This window comes from Crinia signifera, chromosome 4 (genome assembly GCF_055691185.1).
Source record: "Crinia signifera chromosome 4, ASM5569118v1, whole genome shotgun sequence".
Taxonomy (NCBI): domain Eukaryota; kingdom Metazoa; phylum Chordata; class Amphibia; order Anura; family Myobatrachidae; genus Crinia; species Crinia signifera.
Window position 1 is genome coordinate 321,732,191 of NC_139220.1, and position 21,224 is coordinate 321,753,414.

The 21,224-nt window shown below is 49.9% G+C and overlaps 1 protein-coding gene across 1 annotated transcript in view; it reads right to left on the reverse strand.

The window, feature by feature from the left end:
- LOC146075941 (uncharacterized) overlaps window positions 1–9,186 on the reverse strand; it is a 188,970-nt gene extending 179,784 nt beyond the window's left edge. Inside the window, exon 1 of the mRNA XM_083185641.1 lies at window positions 9,048–9,186. The gene's annotated coding sequence lies outside the window, so the exon portion shown is untranslated. The remainder of the gene's footprint in view (window positions 1–9,047) is intronic.
- Between the last annotated feature and the right edge of the window lie 12,038 nt (window positions 9,187–21,224).

Here is a 21,224-nt window from a genome sequence, read left to right on the forward strand (position 1 = left end):
GAAGTCATCAGGACAGTCCACATGGATCTCTGAAAGCAGCACCATGTGAGAGAGCGAATCCCTCTTCTGGAGCCATTTCTTCGCCCAACACGACCGAATCCTCCTCCGTCTCTGCGAACTCTCCCTGTCAGCTAACAAAGCAACTCCAGCATATGCTGCCATCACTTTAAAGCGATAGGGAACCATAGCAGAAAATCACACTTTGTTAAAGGCAAGCCAGAAACAAAGAACAGCTAGATAGCACTGCAAGAGCGTTCAGCAGGAATCCTCACTGAACTAGCACAGAGCATCAACTGCAGAGATTTCAAAATGGTTGAGCTTATTTATTCACTCTAGTGATCCAGCCCTATTTCAGCCCAGCCCATTTCAGTGATTGACAGCTCATTTATTTGTGATTGACTGCTTGACAATATGTTTTCAACGACCAAAGGTCGCTCGTTGTCGTTCGTCGTTTATCGTCCATCGTACACAATCGTTTGCTGTCTTTCTTCTCAAAATTTCTGATCTTTCAATTTTCCCTTCAAGGGAGAAAATGAACGATGGTCGTTAACGATGTGTCGTAAGTGACACATCGTGGTGTATGTATGGGCCTTTATACACTGTCATAGGGGAGGTGTGAGGCATGCTGCACGGGGAGAGAGGTGCAATTAATACACTGTCATGGGGAGGTGTGAGTCATGCTACACGTGGGGAGAGGTTCTGGGGTGCAATTAATACACAGTCATGGGGGAGGTGTGAGGCATGCTGCACGGGGGGGAGGTGCTGTGGTGCACTATCATTGGTGGAGATGTGAGGCATGCTGCTTAGCATGGGGGTAGGTGCTGGGGTGCAAATAATACATTGTCATTGGGAGAGGTGTGAGGCATGCTGCATGGGGGAAGGTGTGAGGCATGCGGCATGGCAGGGGGGGGCAGGTGCTGTGGTGCAAATAATACACTGTCATTGGGAAAGGTGTGAGGCATGCTGCATGGGGGAGGTGTGAGGCATGCTGCACAGGGGAGAAGTGATGGGGTGCAATTAATACACTGTCATGGGGAGGTGTGAGGCATGCTGCATGGGAGGCAGGTGCTGGGGTGCAATTAATACACTGTCATGGTAGAGGTGAGGTGTGAGGTATGCTGCATGGGGGAGGTGTGAGGCATGCTGCACAGGAGAGAAGTGCATGGGGAGGTGTGAGACATGCTGCATGGGGGGAGGTGTAAGGCATGCTGCATGGGGGACAGGTGCTGGGGTGCAATTAATACACTGTCATAGGGGGAGGTGTGAGGCACGCTGCATGGGGAGAGGTGTGAGGCATGCTGCATGGAGGAGGTGCGATGCATGCTGCACAGGGGAGAAGTGATGGAGTGCATTTAATACACTGTCATAGGGGGAGGTGTGAGGCACCCTGCATGGGGGGCAGGTGCTGGGGTGGTGTGAGACATGCTGCTTGGGGGGATGTGTGAGGCACGCTGCATGGGGTAGATGTGAGGCACGCTGCATGGGGTAGATGTGAGGCATGCTGCATGGGGGGAGGTGTGAGGCACGCTGCATGGGGGAAGATGTGATGCACGCTGCATGGAGGTAATAGTGTTATTAATCACCTATGATATTATTCAGTCACCTCTGGTTACCTTACTGATCTGATTAGGAGACTACAAGAATAAATCTGGGTACACATCTATACAATCTGCGGGCCGTTCCTCCAATCTGGGACGAACGGCCGTTCGATTGTATAGGTGTGTACGCTGTCCCGATTCCTGCTGTACGATCGATAACCGGACAAAAACCATCCATACTCGGTCGGTCGAATGTTCAGTGTTGTTCATTATTCATCCAACTGGACGGGCCCATATCGGAAAAAAGGGCAGTGTGTCCGCACGTTCGATATACTGGCCGTTCTTGTAATTATACTCCCAAAGCTGAAATGCACATGGAGCAGGGCCACTGGAGCACAGGTGCCAGGAAGCACGGAGTAGGTCCACTGGAGCAGAGGTGCCGGGAAGCACGGAGTAGGTCCACTGGAATACAGGTGTCTGGAAACACGGAGTAGGACCACTGGAGCACAGGTGTCTGGAAACACGGAGTAGGACCACTGGAGCACATGTGTCTGGAAACACGGAGTAGGACCACTGGAGCACATGTGTCTGGAAACACGGAGTAGGACCACTGGAGCACATGGGCCGGGAAGCACGGAGTAGGACCATTGGAGCACAGGTGCTGGGAAGCACGGAGTAAGTCCACTGGAGCACAGGTGCCGGGAAGCACGGAGTAGGTCCACTGGAATACAGGTGTCTGGAAACACGGAGTAGGACCACTGGAGCACATGTGTCTGGAAACACGGAGTAGGACCACTGGAGCACAGGTGCCGGGAAGCACGGAGTAGGACCACTGGAGCACATGTGCCGGGAAGCACGGAGTAGGACCACTGGAGCACAGGTGCCGGGAAGCACGGAGTAGGTCCACTGGAATACAGGTGTCTGGAAACACGGAGTAGGACCACTGGAGCACATGTGTCTGGAAACACGGAGTAGGACCACTGGAGCACATGTGCCGGGAAGCACGGAGTAGGACCACTGGAGCACAGGTGCCGGGAAGCACAGAGTGGGTACAGCTTGTGCACTGGTGCCTGGAAGCGTGGGATGAAAGCAACCAGGGCACAGGTGCGGATAGCTGGGATCTGCAACGGTGAAGGTAGTCACAGGTGCAGGTAGTCACTGGTGCAGGCACTAAGACACACAGATGCAGGTGGTCACAGGTGCAGGAACTTGAGCATGCAGATACAAGTGGTCACAGGTGCAGGAACCGGAGTACGCAGGTACAGGTGGTCACAGGTGCAGGAACTGAAGCACGCAGGTGCAGGAACTGGTGCACGCAGGTGCAGGTGGTCACAAGTGCAGGAACTGGAGCATGCAGGTTCAGGAACTGGTGCACACAGGTACAGGTGGTCACAGGTTCAGGAACTGCTGCACGCAGGTGCAAGTGGTCACAGAAGCAGGAACTGGTGAACGCAGGTGCAAGTGGTCACAGGTGCAGAAACTGGTGCACGCAGGTGCAAGTGGTCACAGGTGCAGAAACTGGTGCATGCAGGTGCAAGTGGTCACAGAAGCAGGAACTGGTGAACGCAGGTGCAAGTGGTCACAGGTGCAGAAACTGGTGCACGCAGGTGCAAGTGGTCACAGGTGCAGAAACTGGTGCATGCAGGTGCAAGTGGTCACAGAAGCAGGAACTGGTGAACGCAGGTGCAAGTGGTCACAGTTGCAGAAACTGGTGCACGCAGGTGCAAGTGCTAGAGGTCACAGGAGCTGCAGCCAGGGTGGTTCAGATCTTGGGAGCCTGTTCAGGGAGAGCTCCTTCAGCATGGAGTTTAGAAGCGACTATGCACAAGCAAGGTGTCCATGCAGGGCCGGAGGATAACCTCTCAGAGCAACACTGATTGGACAGCCGGTTATTGGGAATGGCAATACCGGGAACAGTCTCTGGATGAGGCCAACAGGGAACTTGCATGATTCCATTCTACTGGTAACTATAGAGTTAATGGCTGAGTCAGAGCTCACCCAGGTGCTCATTACTAGCACAGGCTCAGATCAGATGGTAGTCCTGCTGCAGCAGGCTGAGATACACAAGACTGACAAGCAGGTATGACAGGAGAAACACACAGAGTCCAGGCAGGATTGTGATAATCTGAAGTCACTGAACAGTGAAGGTGTCAAAATTCTGCATGGAAATTCTCAGGTCTATTGTGTTAGCAATGGAACCAGGGGACTACATGGTGTATTTAGACATTCAAGACGCCTATCTGCATGTCCCCATTGCTTTGTCTCACCAGTAGTTCCTTCTTCAGAATAGTCAAGGGACTCATCCTCTGAGGTTTCATCTCCTATTTACTTTGACAGAGACCGAGTGCAATACATTACCCTAGTTCACCGATATATGTCCGTGAAAGAGTCAAACCCTGCCTATGGTATTACTCTAACAAATATAGTTGGATCCTTATTCTACAGTCAAATAATCCCGTGCTGCAGAGCTTGAGAACCTTTACTGAAGCCATTTTTAAAAGATGTGCTTAAAAAAACACCACATACAGGTCATCCAAGTCATCCACGCAAAATCAAGTTTCTAAGGATCAACATGGTAAGGCTTCCAAAACTCACAGGAACCCCAGCTCTTTGAAGTCTGTACCCAAGGATATAAGAATCGGGGTGTACATAATTATCCACTATAGATGTTCATTTGTGGCACCCGGCAACGGGTCCCACTGCCTGATGCAGGTAAAATTTACCCCACCCGGGAGAGGGGGTGGATGTCCCTTACCATGGACTGCGGCGAGGACGGCCTTGATTGGTGGGCAGCACGGCGCGTGGAGAGGCCGGAAGGAAGGGAGGTCAGAGGTCGCCGGGAGGCACGAAAAAGGAGGAAGGGGGGGTCTCCAGCGTTGCGCGGATGGAAGGAGAGGAGACCTGCGTTGGGGAAAGAGCTGGAGTGAGACACAGACACCGGGAGGAGCGTACAGCAGCGGCAGTAAAGAGAGAGAGAGACGGCCACCTCCACACCACAGAGCGGGACGCCTACAACCCCCGGCGGTGATTGACAGGAGGGGGAAGATAGAGAAGCCGGCAACGAGGAGAGCCAGCGCCGGAGCGTCGCGCTGTGACCCCCGCCTGACCCCATCAGCCAACGCGGAGGGGAGAGCCAGCGCCGGAGAGACGCGCTGTGACCCCCGCCTGACTCCATCAGCCAGCGCCAGAGAGACGCACTGTGACCCCCGCCTGACTCCATCAGCCAGCGCGGAGGGGAGAGCCAGCGCCGGAGAGCCGCGCTGTGACCCCCGCCTGACCCCATCAGCCGGCGCGGAGGGGAGAGCCAGTCGGGCGGCACAGGGAACACTATTTCCCTTCAGCTGCCGTCACCCGCACTACATCCACACACAGACCCAGCTGCCGGAGCTGACACCCTCCCAGCGGCCAGGAGAGTCGCACCCTGCAAGACCCCCCTCAATTGAAGCCGCAGAGAGCCCAGGGGAGATGGACGCTATCTTGCAAGACCAGGAGGGAGGAGGAGTGGCCGCCATCTTGCAACCCCTTGGGGTGAAGGCATCAAATCGTGAGTAGGCCGTGAGGCCTTGAAGGGTTACACCCACACCAGTCTGGCCTCATTAGAACAGTGCCCTGCTAAGAGACAGCCCTGTCGCCCACAGCCCGGATACCTTATAGCTAACCTCCCATTCACACCCGCCAGGCCAAGGCCCTCGCCTCATCCAGTCGGCTTTAACACCCATCTCTAACACCACTCTCCCAGTAAGGAAACTCGTCCACTATAAGGGCCCGGAGGCCTCCTTACTTCATTGGAGACTGTACATTTCCTCATCCCCCTTGGGAACCCCTTAGAGACACCTCCCCGGGGAATTGGACATTAATTCCTGGGCCCAGGCCGAATCCTAAATTCGGGTTCAGGACAATTGTTTGGTACCAGTATCCCGAGTCGCATGTTATCGGATCTGACGCATACCTGTGTTATTCGGATAAGTGCTGATTGTTTGACATGTTAGAGATAATGACGTTGTTAGTTCACCCTGTGTTGGTTGTACGCTAAGTAGTGACATGTATGCTCGTATTCTGAGTCAGGTCCCAGTATTTTAGCAAGGGTACCCCTGTTCTAGAAATTCTGGTATGTTGAAGTGTTTACTATTGATTTCTGTGCACCGCACCACTGACTGTAAACGCAGTAAGCTGTTCGCCAGAAACCGCAATATTCCTTTGTAGGAGAGAGCAATAAAATTCTGCATCTGTTAAATGATATCTGCCTCTTCAACTTTATCCCCATCAATTTCCTTTCCAATCCCCCGGAATAGAAGAACCGGACCGTGTATTTCACACATTCGCTCAGACTTTCCAGTTCACAAGTTTCAACTTCTGCTCAATATTCCAGCTCTTCAATATGTGGTGGTTCTTCTGCAGTATGTTATCTCAGAGATCCAGGTCGACAAAGAAGGGTTCAACTCTTTCTCTCGATCTAGACTCAGATTATGATTTTGACATCACTCCCTTCTTTGGAGGTCCTGTGATGCTTTAAAAATGCTTCTCTGATTTAAAGATTCCATCCCCCCCCTGGAAAGTCAAGACGTTCTCATAAGAAAAAGAATTGTTGTAGATCTTGATTCCACTTCTAGGAAGTTCATTTTATTCTGTGATTTCCTGTTAACCCAATTGAAGGATTTCTAGATTCCTGAACTCCAATGCGGGTGTCTGGAGTCCACCCATAAGGGGGTACTATCACAGATCAGCCTCAGTCCCATGTGGTAGGCGGGGGGCGTGTTTTAGCAGACCTCAGGCAAAGGGACACATGTATACACATAATAAATTACAATACATAAAAATACACAAATACCAATGTTTACAATACAGAGTTGGACAATAATAAAACCAAAGACAAATACAACAAATATGAACTGCAAATTACAGAAACATAGATTCTCAGGATAATGCAAAACTACGTGATGCGTCATTTAATTTACATTAGTGTGTTCCATGCTATCCTTTCATTTAACCCCTTAGGGGACACAGTGTTTAGCTTATAAATCCACATTGCCTCTAACTTTAGAAATTTGTTATTGCGATCACCACCCCGGATCGTTTCAGGTACCTGGTCAATGATAAGATACCTTAATGTACATAATTGGTGGTTATTCTTTGAAGTGTGTCTCTACTGGCCGGTCATTAGCTTTGCTAGTCAGTGTACCTTAATGGAAGACCTATGGAACGCATGGCATGTCATTTTCAGTTTTTAAACTTTTTAAAGTTTTTAAAATTTTAAATTTCAGTGAAAGAATACAATTAGATTTTTTTAAATGTTTAATGATAACACACCCCTGGCAATGAGCATTACCCCTGGCCACAAGAATAACAAACCCCTGGCATTGAGTATGACACCCGTCCCAGTGCATGAAACCCCTGTCAACAGGCAAGACATCCATCCCACGAAACCCCTGGCAATGAGCATGACACCCAGAGAGTAGACGCTTTACTGTAGGGCATTAAAGGAGGACAATGTACACACGGGGTACACATAATGGGGGCAGAGCTTACGCACGAGGGGCACTGGGGGGGGCACAGCGTACACACGGGGGGCACTGGGGGGGACTGCGTACACACGGGGGGCACTGGGGGGACTGCGTACACACGGGGGACTGTGTACACATGGGGGGCACTGGGGGAGGGACTGCGTACACATGGGGGGGCAATGGGGGAGGGACTGCGTACACATGGGCCGGCACTGGGGGAGGGACTGCGTACACATAGGGGGGGCACTGTGGGAGGGACTGCGTACACATGGGGGGGCACTGGGGGAGGGACTGCGTACACATGGGGGGCACTGGGGGAGGGACTGCATACACATGGGGGGCACTGGGGGAGGGACTTCGTACACATGGGGGGCACTGGGGGAGGGACTGCATACACATGGGGGGGCACTGGGGGAGGGACTGCATACACATGGGGTGGGCACTGGGGGAGGGACTGCGTACACATGGGGGGCACTGGAGGAGGGACTGCGTATACACACGGGGGCACGGCATACACACACAGGGGCAACAGCATACACACAAGGGGCACCGGGGACAACGACAGTGTGCACACGGGGGGGACAGCGTGCACACGGGGGCCAATGGGGGGGACAGCATACACACGGGGGGCACAGGGTACAGTGTACACATGGGGGGACAGCATACACACGGGGGGAACAGGTACAGCGTACACATGGGGGGACAGCATACACAAGGGGGCACAGGGTACAGCGTACACACGGGGTCACTTGGGGGCCGCATACGCACAGGGGCAGCATACACAGGGGCACTGGGGGGGGCAGCGTATACACGGGGGGCAATGTGGGGGGGAGCGAACACACGAGGGAGGCACTGGGGAGACGACAGCGTACACACGGGGGGCACTATGGGGGGGCGACAGCATACACACAGGGGGGCACTGGGGGGGACATCGTACACACGGGGGGCAATGGGGGGGCAGGGTACACATGGGGGGTACAGTGTACACATGGGGGCAATGGGGGGGCAGCATACACACGGGGGGCACAGGGTACAGCGTACACAAAGGGGCACTGGGGGGGCAGCATACACACAGGGGCACTGGGGGGCAGCACACACACAGGGGCACTGGGGGGGAAGCACACACATGGGGGGCACTGGGGGGGCAGCGTACACACAGGGGGGAGGAATTGGGGGGGGCAGCGTACACACAGGGGGGGGACACTGGTGGGGGACAGCCTACACATGGGGGGGCATGGGGGGGACAGCATACACACGGAGGGGGGGGGCACTGGGGGGGACAGCATACACACGGGGGTGCACTGGGGGGGACAGCATACACACGGGGGTGCACTGGGGGGGACAGCATACACACGGGGGTGCACTGGGGGAGACAGCATACACACGGGGGGAGGGGACTGAGGAGGACAGCGTAAACACAGGGGGGCACTAGGGGGGACAGTGTACACACAGGGGGGACAGCGTACACACGGGGGGACAGCGTACACACGGGGGGGACAGTTCATATGGGGGGCACTGGTGGGGACAGCGTACACACAGGTGCACTGGGAGGGGAGCGTACACTCAGGGGCACTGGGGGGACAGGGTACATAAAGGGACAGTGGGGGGACGGATTTACCTGAGTGCAGCTGCAGTACAGGGGGGGACAGAGTACACAAGGAGGCGAACAGCGTACACACGGGGGCACTGGGGGGCGAACAGCGTACACAGGGGGGCACTGGGGGGGCGGATAGCGTACACACAGGGGCACACTGGGGGGTGGACAGCGCACACACAGGGGGACTGGGGGGCGGACAGCGCACACACAGGGGGACTGGGGGGCGAACAGCGCACACATGGGGGCACTGGGGGCGAACAGCACACATGGGGGCACTGGGGGGCGAACAGCACACACGGGGGCACTGGGGGGCGAACAGCACACACATGGGGGCACTGGGGGGACTGCGTACACACGGGGCACTGGGGGTTGAACAGCGTACACACAGGGACAGTGGGGGGACGTATTTACCTGGGTGCAGCTGCTCCTCTGATGACCAGGGTGGCTTCTTTCTGCCTTCCCGGTGGCGGAGACATCTCAAGGAAGCGCTTCAATCTGGTCCGCAGGCTGTGGAAGCGTCTTAGTCCCGGCTGTACCATGGGGTGGTCAGCGTCTGGGCAGGAAACATAATAATAATATTAAAGGGCACAGCGTTCACACGGAGGGGGGCACAGCGTACACACGGAGGGGGGGCACAGCGTACACACGGGGGGGCACAGCGTACACACGGGGGGGCACAGCGTACACACGGGGGGCACAGCGTACACACGGGGGGGCACAGCGTACACACGGGGGGGGCACAGCGTACACACGGGGGGGCACAGCGTACACACGGGGGGGCACAGCGTACACACGGGGGGGCACAGCGTACACACGGGGGGGCACAGCGTACACACGGGGGGGGCACAGCGTACACACGGGGGGGGCACAGCGTACACACGGGGGGGCACAGCGTACACACGGGGGGGCACAGCGTACACACGGGGGGGCACAGCGCACACACTGGGGGGGCACAGCGCACACACTGGGGGGCACAGCGCACACACTGGGGGGCACAGCGCACACACTGGAGGGGCACAGCTTACACACGGGGGGGCACAGCATACACACGGGGGGGGCACAGCATACACACGGGGGGGGCACAGCATACACATGGGGGGCACAGCATACACATGGGGGGACACACGGGGGCAGTGAGGGGGGTGGGGGACACACGGGGACAGTGAGGGGGGCCATGCACTGACATGCAGCAGCTGCGGCTCTGCTACACCACTGGCACATAAAGCGGGTCCCCCCACCACCAACCCCAGTACCAGCCTTACTAACACATTAAGCAAAACAAGTCACCCACAAGAATACTTGCACCCGCGGCGCTGCAGACTCGGGAGGGGAAGCTTTCTGGTTTGTCTGTGTAAACACACAGCTGCCGGCCGCCGCGCGCATACACACACTGACATGAGCGCCGCAGCAGCACGGGCTCATGTCAGTGTGTGTACGCGCGCGGCGGCCGGGAGCTGCGTGTTTTAAACAGGCAAACCAGAAAGCTTCCCCTCCCGAGTCTGCGGCGCAATTATTCTTGTGGGTGGGTGGGTGTTTTTACCCTTTTGGCTCCTGTCCCCTTGGAGGGATTGCGGGGCTGCGGGCTCCCCCCTGTAGGCAGCGCCGGGCGGCAGCAGGTCTAGCCCCTCGCATCTCCGTCGGCCATCTTGGTACACCTGACTGTACTCCCCCTATTGGACGCACTGCGCATGCGCAACAAGTTGGGGCTCCTATCTTTATAATGGGGGACGTTTCACTAAATTTAATAAAAACTGTACCTACAGTATCTGAAAATCCTCAACCCCAAAAGGCACTCCACTGGGACAATATCTACCTAATAAAACAAACCCCAAGTCTCAATTGTTCCTCTACCCTGAGTTATGCCTTCCCAAAAAAAACCTCATAGACTAACATGGGTGACAAGTTGTCATTTCTGGAGTGTCAGAAAAAAACTGACAGTTGGAAGTTTAGATCGCTCCCAATTGGTTATTTTTTCATATTTCTCCCTGAAATTTGGCACGCAGCACCGGTTGACGATTCTACGCGTACATGCCAAATTTCAGCTCAGTACGCCTAGTCACTTTTGAGGTGCAGTCCCTCAAACACCATGCCCCCATCCGAAAAGTTCCCTATGGGAAAAATCCATTTGTTGGATTCAGCCTTAATATAAGGGCACTACCGTGCCCTTATAATATATACACATAGTGTGTTTTGTACCTTGCTGATTCGTGCTTACGGCGTGATCCGAGAACCGTGGGACCTTGGGGCACTATGCAGTGCTTTAATCGCTGCCTTTCTCAAGGTGGAGATGACCACTAGGCGAAATTAATTACACGCGTGACCCCGGGATCCTCACAGTCATAGCAACTGATTTAGTCTGAGTTTCATCTGGAGGACAGCAGACAAGAAAGGACCACAGCAAGCAGGGAATATAATGTATCTCTCCTTGTACTGAGCAATCCCTGATTGGCAGGTAGACTCTGTGTTTGTATTTCAGCACCAGTAATAAAGGGGATACGGTCGAATTGTCACATGACATTTGGTCGAATGTCATTATGTCGACACCACTAGGTCGAATGGTCAAAATGTCGACATGGGTTTATGTCGACCTTCCGACTATGTCGACTGCCATTAGGTCGAATGGGGTTAGGTCGAATTACTCTTTTTGGGGTTTTTTTGTGCCGACATGTGCCGACAGGCGGTGGTTCATGCCCTACCATCCACTAGGGCGTGGTGGGAGAATAAAATAGTGTGCCGAGCGCAGCGAGGCACCGTGCCCGAAGCATCGCGAGCGAAGCGAGCGATGCGAGGGTCCGATTTACTATGTCAACAGTGTCCATGTCGACACTGTTGACATTTCGGCCAAAAAAAACCCAAAAAGAGCAATTCGACCTAACCCCATTCGACCTAATGGCAGTCGACATAGTCGGAAGGTCGACATAAACCCATGTCGACATTTTGACCATTCGACCTAGTGGTGTCGACATAATGACATTCGACCAAATGTCATTCTATCAATCGATCCCAACCCGTAATAAAGATATATAAAGAATATCAGTAATCCTTTTGCAGAATGAAAATTATTTTTTTTTAAAGTTTTTTTTATTATTGGTTACCATTACAGGACCACCTAACTATCTGTAACATGTAGAAGAATGTACAAAGTATTAAAGAGAAACAAAGTCTATAGTTATACAATCGGTAACAGAATCCCATTTATCCAGATCAGCTTCTATTCCCCTGTTCTGGGGACAGCTACTAGTAACATACATGGTTATTACAGATATTGTTAGATCACCGTCCTTCAGTCTACATGCAGGTTATATCACTATATACTGTGTCATAGTAACGTGTATACTGTTACTGTGCCGCTATATATATATTATGGAGGATGTTAGTATTCGTCTATTACACAATGTGCTCTCCATCAGACCTGGTTAATAACATGATGTGAGAAGCAAGGATGTACTGTAACCCATAGCAACCAGATATCCTCTATTAGTATAATGTCAGCAACCTAACAAATGTTAGTAATCAAAGGGAAAAGGGGAAGTTTGCTGCTGCACTAAATATTATATCTAAATAATTGATGATCTGGAAAAACAGATGACGAATGAACACCACCACACTTAGGAGGTTATTCTGATCGGTGCGGCCAAACGTGCGTACGTTCCCTATTAACGTACGCTATCCGTACGCGGCCGTTGGGGTTAAGTCCACCCACAACTCAGCCGCATACGTACGGCCAGAAACAACGTCAAAGGGGAGTGGCGTACAATTGAGCGTACGCCAACGTACACGGACGGACCAGCCCTTACACTCCGACAACTGGCGTACAACAGAGCGTACGCCACCGTTTACGGACGTCTCTCGTCCGTCTTCCCACCGACTTCTTGCGGAGATCTGAGCGTACGCCAGCTTGCACGGACGGGTCCCTATTGTTTTCAATGGAAAACTCAGCTTATGTCACCGCTCGTGAGAGTGAGCGTACGTCTGTGCACGCTGGCATACCCTTCACATATATGGACCTGCAAATCTTGCCTTTCAACTACAAATCAGACAATTAATTAATTATTCTAATTGTTATTCAATTATTGTTTTCTATTAACTCAATTGTCTACCTTAATAAAGACCCTAATAAAACAACATTTTAACCCTCATTACATGTATATTTGTTATGTTCTAATGTGGCATTTTAATCACTATCTATGTGTCCCCATATTGCTGTTACTTTTAAATCAAGTTATGTTGGTTTTTCTGTATATGTACTAAATTATGTCCATAATTAGTTTGTCCAAAATGTGTAACATGTATACCTACCCTGATGTTATGTGTGATGTTTTAATCTAACAACATTAAACATTCATGCATTTTCACTATGTGTTATTTTACTCAAAAACACACACATTCACACATCAATCATTACCCCTCACCTCAAATTACAAATATAACTTACATTACACATCTGTATGTACCTACCCTTACAAGCCCTCTAACGTATTTATTATTAAAAACACAGGCAACTTCTAACTGAACTTAAACTTTTATTACGAACAAACATAATAAGGGGGGGGGGGATAAAAATAAATTAAATGCGGCCCTCCAAACGTAAAAAAAGAAGATTTAAATAAAAAAGGGTAAGGAATATCTCCTGCAAGATGTTGGCCACCTCCTCCTGGTGCTGTTCAGTGTCTGTAGTGAAGGGATAAAAAACAAAAATTAATATATAACATACACAAATGTTTGTTGTATTTGTACATAATAAAAAGTTGTGAGTTATGTGTGAAGGCCACATACATTTTTAAACTACATTGAAGATGGGTCTGCTGTAAACACAGTACTAAAAAATAATATGTTAACACACACATACTGTACATAGTAAATAACATTAATTAAATTACTCCTTCTTGGATGAATGTATGCTGTATCCCAATTGTTAGTTTGGTTTTGGGGGACTCTCCTCTAACCTCACAATTAGGCTGTGCTATTTAAGGGTTCTGACATTGTTGCGGCTTAAGCACTCCTTACTATTTTAAATTTAGGACATTGCTGTACAAATTATAGGCCTAAAGCTATGTTTGTAAAGCATGCATCCGCATGGCCTCACACACTATTAACAAAACAATCTATAAATTTATGTTGCACATCATGCTGGGAACTGGAGTTACCCAACACCTGGACCCACATAACTACAACACCATTAATGTCGGATATCTCATTGGATGTACTGTTATGTCAATTATTCAAGGGGTGAGGCATGGCCACACTCCAAAAAACCACCAAGGGGACCCTTGTTCCTGGAGAAGGACAGGCCACACCTCATGCTCGCCCTGCAGTGATATGTTGCAACTAATGTTGATGTTGGATACACATATGTGGTTGTTGTGATTGTTTATGTGTAGAAATGTGTAGGTAAACATTAGACACATTATTTACTTACGGCTACTTGAGCCATCCTGCTCGCCGCTGGTTGGGTGTGCGGTGGTTGGGGGGGTCAGGAGCAAGGGGGATGGGATAGGACTTGGGATACTGGTAGTGGGTGTGAGTGGGGATTGGAGAGGTTTGGGGGTGGGTGGTGGAGAGGTGTAGGGGGGTTGGAAATGGGTTGGGGAGGGGGTGGGGGTTGGGGAGGGGGTGGGGGTAGGGGTGTGGGTGGGAGTTGGGGAGGGGGTGGGGGTAGGGGTGTGGGTGGGAGTTGGGGAGGGGGTGGGGGAGGGGGTGGGGGTAGGGGTGTGGGTGGGAGTTGGGGAGGGGGTGGGGGTTGGGGGTGGGAGTTGGGGAGGGGGTGGGGGTTGGGAGGGGGTGGGGGTAGGGGTGTGGGTGGGAGTTGGGGTGGGGGTTGGGGAGGGGGTGGGGGTTGGGGAGGGGGTGGGGGTAGGGGTGTGGGTGGGAGTTGGGGAGGGGGTGGGGGTAGGGGTGGGGTTGGGGGTTGGGGAGGGGGTGGGGGAAGGGGATGGCGAAATTTGGTGGGCCCCAGCTTGACCCATTGTCTCCTCCTCTTCCTCCTCCTCTTCCTCCTCCTCTTCCTCCTCCTCTTCCGGCTGCTCCTGGGCTGCCTGCTCCTGGGCTGCCTGGTCCCGGGCTTCTATGCGGGCTCTTGCCCGTGCTGAAATGTTCATGTTGATGTCATAGAAATCGAAGATTGGGTTTCATAAAAAAGGGGGAAAGAAAAATTCACATTAGTCATGCTCATAACCTTCCAAATTATCATTGCTGTTATATTTCAGACATTTATCATGCAAACTAATTGATATGCTACACCCAAAAACTGAGCAACTACTTAAACCCACCCCTATACACCCCCTATACACCCATATACACCCCCTATACACCTATATACACCCCATATACACCTATATACACCCCCTATACACACCTATATACACCCCCTATACACCCCATATACACCTATATACACCCCCTATACACACCCCCTATACACCTATATACACCCCCTATACACCCATATACACCCCCTATACACCCATATACACCCCCTATACACCCCCTATACACCCCCTATACACCCCCTATACACCCCCTATACACCCACATACTCAGGAACATATTTATAAAAAGTACAGAAATCATTTGCAAAAAAACGCAGACATACTAGTAATAAAAACTTACATCGGGCAATATGGCGGCGAAGTGTACAAAGCAACACTGGCTGCCGCCGGCGCAGGTCAGACCAGCGCCGCTCAACTTGCCCCAGGCTTCTGCGGACGCCGGTCCGGGAGTATATTAGGCGGCGGGCAGCAGTATATGCCCGCCGCTTGTCCATATTCGACACATATGGGCCCCTGGGCCCCAGGTGACGGTCCATGACCTCAACCAAGGCCAACAGCTCCTGTGTCGAAAACGCCCTAGCCCTGGTTGAAGTCATAGTGGCAATGGCGCAGTTAATAATTGCAGGTACATATATCACTTTTGGTGCTTGCTGATTGGTGTAAAAAATTGTTTGTTTGGTATTAACTTTATTAATCCTTCTTACATTAACAAACTGGATGCGAACAGAAACTTACGCGGACCGTTCCGATATACACACACCATAACCAACAGCATGCATTCAATGTATAGAGAGGAACTGTATATACAGTGTGCGTAAAATAATACACGCAACCCTCAACTAATAAATACGCTGCTAAAAGGGCACAATACACCGATTTACATGGAGAGACGTACTGTATATACAGTGTGCGGAAAATAATACACGCAACCGTCTACTAATAAATACGCTGCTAAAAGGGCACAATACACCGATTTACATGAGAGAGGTACTGTATATACAGTGTGCGGAAAATAATACACGCAACCGTCTACTAATAAATACGCTGCTAAAAGGGCACAATACACCGATTTACATGGAGAGACGTACTGTATATACAGTGTGCGGAAAATAATACACGCAACCGTCTACTAATAAAGACGCTGGTAAAAGGGGCACAATGCAACATGTTGGTGTATGACAATTTCATACTCATTACATATGTAACGAAAGCATTATAACGTGATGTTTTGAAATGTGACTCACAAAGCATACACGAACTCCAACATATACCAGCTGACAACACTCATCATTGGAATGACAGGTGCACACATTTCACGATGTAGCACACAATGCTCCACAACCTGTGTATGTGCATATACAGGTGATTGATCAGGTGCGTTGAGACCTGCGTAATTTAAGCGGCAATTATCGGCGGGAAATATCGGCGTAAATGAGCAACTACATTGCGGGGAAAAATATACGCCCCCTTGTTCATGGCGGGAGATTAACATATAAATATTCAGTCAGATGCAGGCCAGAATTGCTGCAAACATGTCTAGTTCAGACGATTCCGCAGCTGAGGACGCTCTCCAGAGAGCAAGAGCAGAATCCTTGCTTGAAAGGTTGAGGCAGAGGGAGCAGGAGAGGACAAGGAGGACCCAAGAGCAAGGGGGCCCCTCAATATCAGCCACTACTGCAATGCCACCAGCTCCACAAGGGCCAAGCAACCAGCCAGAACAAGAGGTTGCATCTCTCCAAACAGGTGTGACCCAGCAGGTGCATGGTGAGAGAACTGGGGCCACCAGAAAACAAGCTGCAACATCTAGGGTGAGGACTGAGCAGGATACCACCACCAGAAAGAGAAACCCTGCATTTGTAGAGGCAGAATTGCGAATTCTAGTGCCCAGGGCACGCGAATGGATAGAATTGGCAACCAGGAAGCCGGGTGCCAGTGCAAGGAGAAACCTTTGGGACAAGATCACAGAGGAAGTGAACCAGGTGTCACCAGTGGTCAGAGATTGGCTAGCGGTGAAGAAAAGGCAAGTGTGTTTGTCAGGGCTATTTTTCAGCAGGCTCCAGCAGGAACTGAGGCCCTTATTCTAGTTCACTCTTTCTGACAAAATATTTCTTAGATGGACAAAACCATGTGCACGGCAGGTGTTACTTGTGCAGAGATAATCAGATTTGGGTGGGGTTTTACACCTGCTTAACCTGCAGTGCACATGGTTTTGTCCATCTAAGAAATATTTTGTCAGAAAGAGTGAACTAGAATAAGGGCCTCAGTTCCTGCTGGAGCCTGCTGAAAAATAGCCCTGGTGTTTGTCCCCCTGATAATGTCATATGTGTGTACATATGTTACATGTATGTTTTGAGAATAATAGAAAGGTGTTTGTAGATAGTGCTACACTTCAATGCCACATGTGAACACAACCATGTCTAATAACCCACATTGATATATGAAACATGTACCATTGGTGTGATGTGAGGTTATGGGCACAGTTCTGCTCATGTGAAGTATGTGATGGGACAAGAGAAAGTGTGTTTTTGAAAGAGTTGTTGTAACATGTTCCATATGATGCTACTGAAACAAGAATGACCAAACTGTGCACATGTAGCTGGTGAGAAACTACACATCCCAGTATGCCATCCCATAGTTAAATTACTCCATAATAACCACATTGTCAAGCTATGGTGGAATGTGTAGTTTCACAACAGGTGGAGGTGCATAATTTGGCCATGGATGATGTCATTTCTGCATAGTGATCTATGTATGTGCATTTAGTGGCCGAATGAATGAGATGAGACACTGAAATGCCTCCTAATGGAGACATTAATGTGTGTGTGGGACACATATGGCTAAAAAACATAAGATCACCCACACTAGGAAATGTCACGTAGCACAGTGGTGCACATATCTCATGGTGATATTTGTATTTTTAAACTTGTAGGTGGACTGACTTCAAAACGGCAATGAAGAGGAAGATGACTGACTGGTACAACCACAGCATGTCCACCGGGAGAGGGCCTATGCCCGATCATTTGGAGTATACCCCCCTGGAGCAGGACGCCTTGGACGTCATTGATGTGGCCGAGGTCAGGGGGATCTCCAATATGGACAGTGAGCTCCCGGCGGAGGTCTTTGCTGCTGCTTTTGATGGTAAGTCACAGTAATGCATTGTATTTTGAAAGATATTTTTTAGTGCGTATGTGATGGTGACATTGTTTTCAATTATTATCCTAGCAGAAGCAGAAACCCAGGATGAACCGGCAGCATCTTCCTCTGCAGAGCCACAGGTGGAGCAAGTGGTCCAGCCTCCACCAAGACGACACCCCCAGCCCCAGCCACAGGAGACATGGGATGAGAGCGTGATGGTGATGCTGGAGAGGATCGAGCAGCAAGGGGTGGATGCTGCGATCCGTCAGCAGCAGGTTGGGGAATTTCTGGCGGAGTGGAAGGCCACAAACAGGCAGCAGTGTGAGGCCTTGAACCGCATTAATGACACTCTGGCGGGTGGCATGCAAAGCATTGGCCAACACCTCAGCCGCCAGAATGAACTTCTTGCGGAGCAGCTGACCACCGCCAGGTCCCTAAGGGACAATCCCCCATCTGCTGGCCCACCCCAAGCTGCTCCCCAACCTTCCACCTCTGCTGACCCTCCTGTGTCCACTAGGGGAAGACGCCGCAAGCCAGCTGAGCCAAAGGCCCCTGTCCGAAAGGCCCCATCTAAAAGGGGGAAAAAAGGGCCCAAATAATGAGACCTGGTTCACTTCCTCTGTGGTTGGACCCCAAATGTTTAAATTGCACTGGACATCCACTTCCTGAGTTGGCCATCGATCCATTTTCGTGCCATGGGCATTAAAGTTCTTATTTTGACCTCTACAAATGCAGGATACATTTTTGGTGGTGTGTATCTTGCTTAGTATTCACCCTGGTTGTTGCAGTACGTATTCTGGTGTCCCCATTTCTTTCACCATTGCATTTGCAGGGTAACACATGTTTGGAGATATGCAACCTCTTGTTCTGGCTGTTTTTTTATTTTTGTGTCTATTTTATTTGTTTATTTGATTTATGACATGAAAGTGTCAAATAAGCTGTGATGCTGAACAGCAAATAAATTTATTTTACCAATTAAAACAAAATTGTTGTATGTGTAATTTCTTGTGTGAAACAAATACTACATTTATGTGTACTTACTGACCAGGGTATTTTTGAACATTTGTTGAAGTGTGGTAGAAGTTTCCCATGTGTAACCCTCTCCATGGCCATTCCCATGTTCCTATCCAACTTTTCCCTGCTAATTAGTTTGTGTCAGCACATGTGCAGAGCAACTTAATAGGTGAGAAAGCAGTTTGTGTGCAGGTGAGGTAGCTCCTACAGTAGTAGGTAAAAGCAGGTCCAGAACAATGCTTTCCTCATGGAGTGGGTGAGGCAGACAAACAAGGGTGAAAAGGTACATTTGTGTAGGAATGCATATGTGTCCTCCCTAAAAAAAGATGTGTGAATCGGCCAAACATGATAAAATTGCTTGTGAACAAACATGTATAACTTTTTAAATATATATGATTTTACAGTGTCATAAGCAGATGTAGGAATCCTTTGTTAGAGAGATGTGAGTGCAATAATGTGATTGGTGGCATCTTACATCCAGAGTGTAGTAAAATCCAATTCATAGCAGATCAGATAGTGGTACAGGTCTGTATTTTGGGTACTATACAAAGATTGTGTGCAAAATAGTGGGCATGGGCTTAAAACATTGCTGAAACATCCTTTGTAGGTGTTAGATGTGGTTTATGTTATTGTATCCTAAATACAAAACCTATGTTTGTATTAGAGTGAACACGTTGACACATGTCGACTTGTGTAGATTGAGTGTGCTACTGTGTAAAGTCTATGAAAGCACGTAGTGAATGTGTCTAACTGTTTAGCAAATACCTACCTTAGCATACATAAGCAGGTCTTAAAAAGATTCTTACCTTAAATTAAACAAACCTTTAAATGTCGAGAAGTATAGAAAGATAAGCTTCCAATGTGTTTGAGTGCTGTGTGTGGCTTGCAGGTAGTGAAATCATGGTTTGGACTTAATAGACTGCAGCATTGCTTATTACATTCAGGTGTATGTGTTTGGTAGTAATCAGCGTAAATTAGCAAACCCAGGCGCACGCTGGCATGCGGTATCTGTAGGGGTGGTTTGAGATGGCGGTTGGCGGCCGGCTGTTTTGTGTCCGAAATGAACGGTGCTTTAGGCGATCGTGCGGTAGTAGCACCGCTCATTTTTGGTGCACACCCCCGTGTACGCCCATATTTACGGCCATTTTCCCTCATTATTTCGGCCGCTCCCCTCAACACGCCCCTATGCCGCCCCCAATGCCCTTAGGGCCTTATTTTGGTTCACTCTTTCTGACAAAATACTTCTTAGATGGACAAAACCATGTGCACTGCAAGGTGGCAGATGTAACATGTGCAGAGAGAATTAGATTTGGGTGAGTAATTTTGTTTCTGTGCAGGGAAAATACTGGCTGCTTTATTTTTACACTTAAATATAGATCTCACTTTGAAGTAAAACCCCACCCAAATCTAACTCTCTCTGCACATTTTGCATATGCTCCCCTTCAGTGCACATGGTTTTGTCCATCTAAGAAGGATTTTGTCAGAAAGAGTGAACCAAAATAAGGCCCCTGATGTCATTGCTGGTATTGAGTATGAACATTCTTACATTATGGTGGAGACTTTATATACATACAGTATACCTGTGGTATACACGTTTACATTCTACACACACAGTACACCACATACATACACAAAGGGGGTTATTCTGGTTGATTTGCAAGGATGCGGCCCCGCACCCTTGCGAGTCCATCAGAACCTGCCCTGCAAATGGTGGTACGCCTGCCCACCCTTCGCACGCCAGGGTTCATTTACATGTGCAGAAATACGGCTGCGCACATGACAAACATCGGTCCCTGTGCGAATGAACAGAGCTGAATAAGGTCCACAGCCCACCACACACACACACATATATATATATATATATACGTAGCGCACCTCACACTTTTACAGATTTGACAGATACCCACAACACAACGCACACATACATAACACACCACATGCACTTTAATACACACCCACATACACTACAACATACACCCAAAAACAGTACAACACACACAAACTTAAAAACTGGACAGATACAGGAACACAGACACACACATATATACGTAGCGCACCTCACAGAATTACACATTAGACAGATACACACACAACACACACCCAAAAACAGTACAACACACACTTAAACATTGCACAAATACACAAACACATATATATGAAGCACACCTCA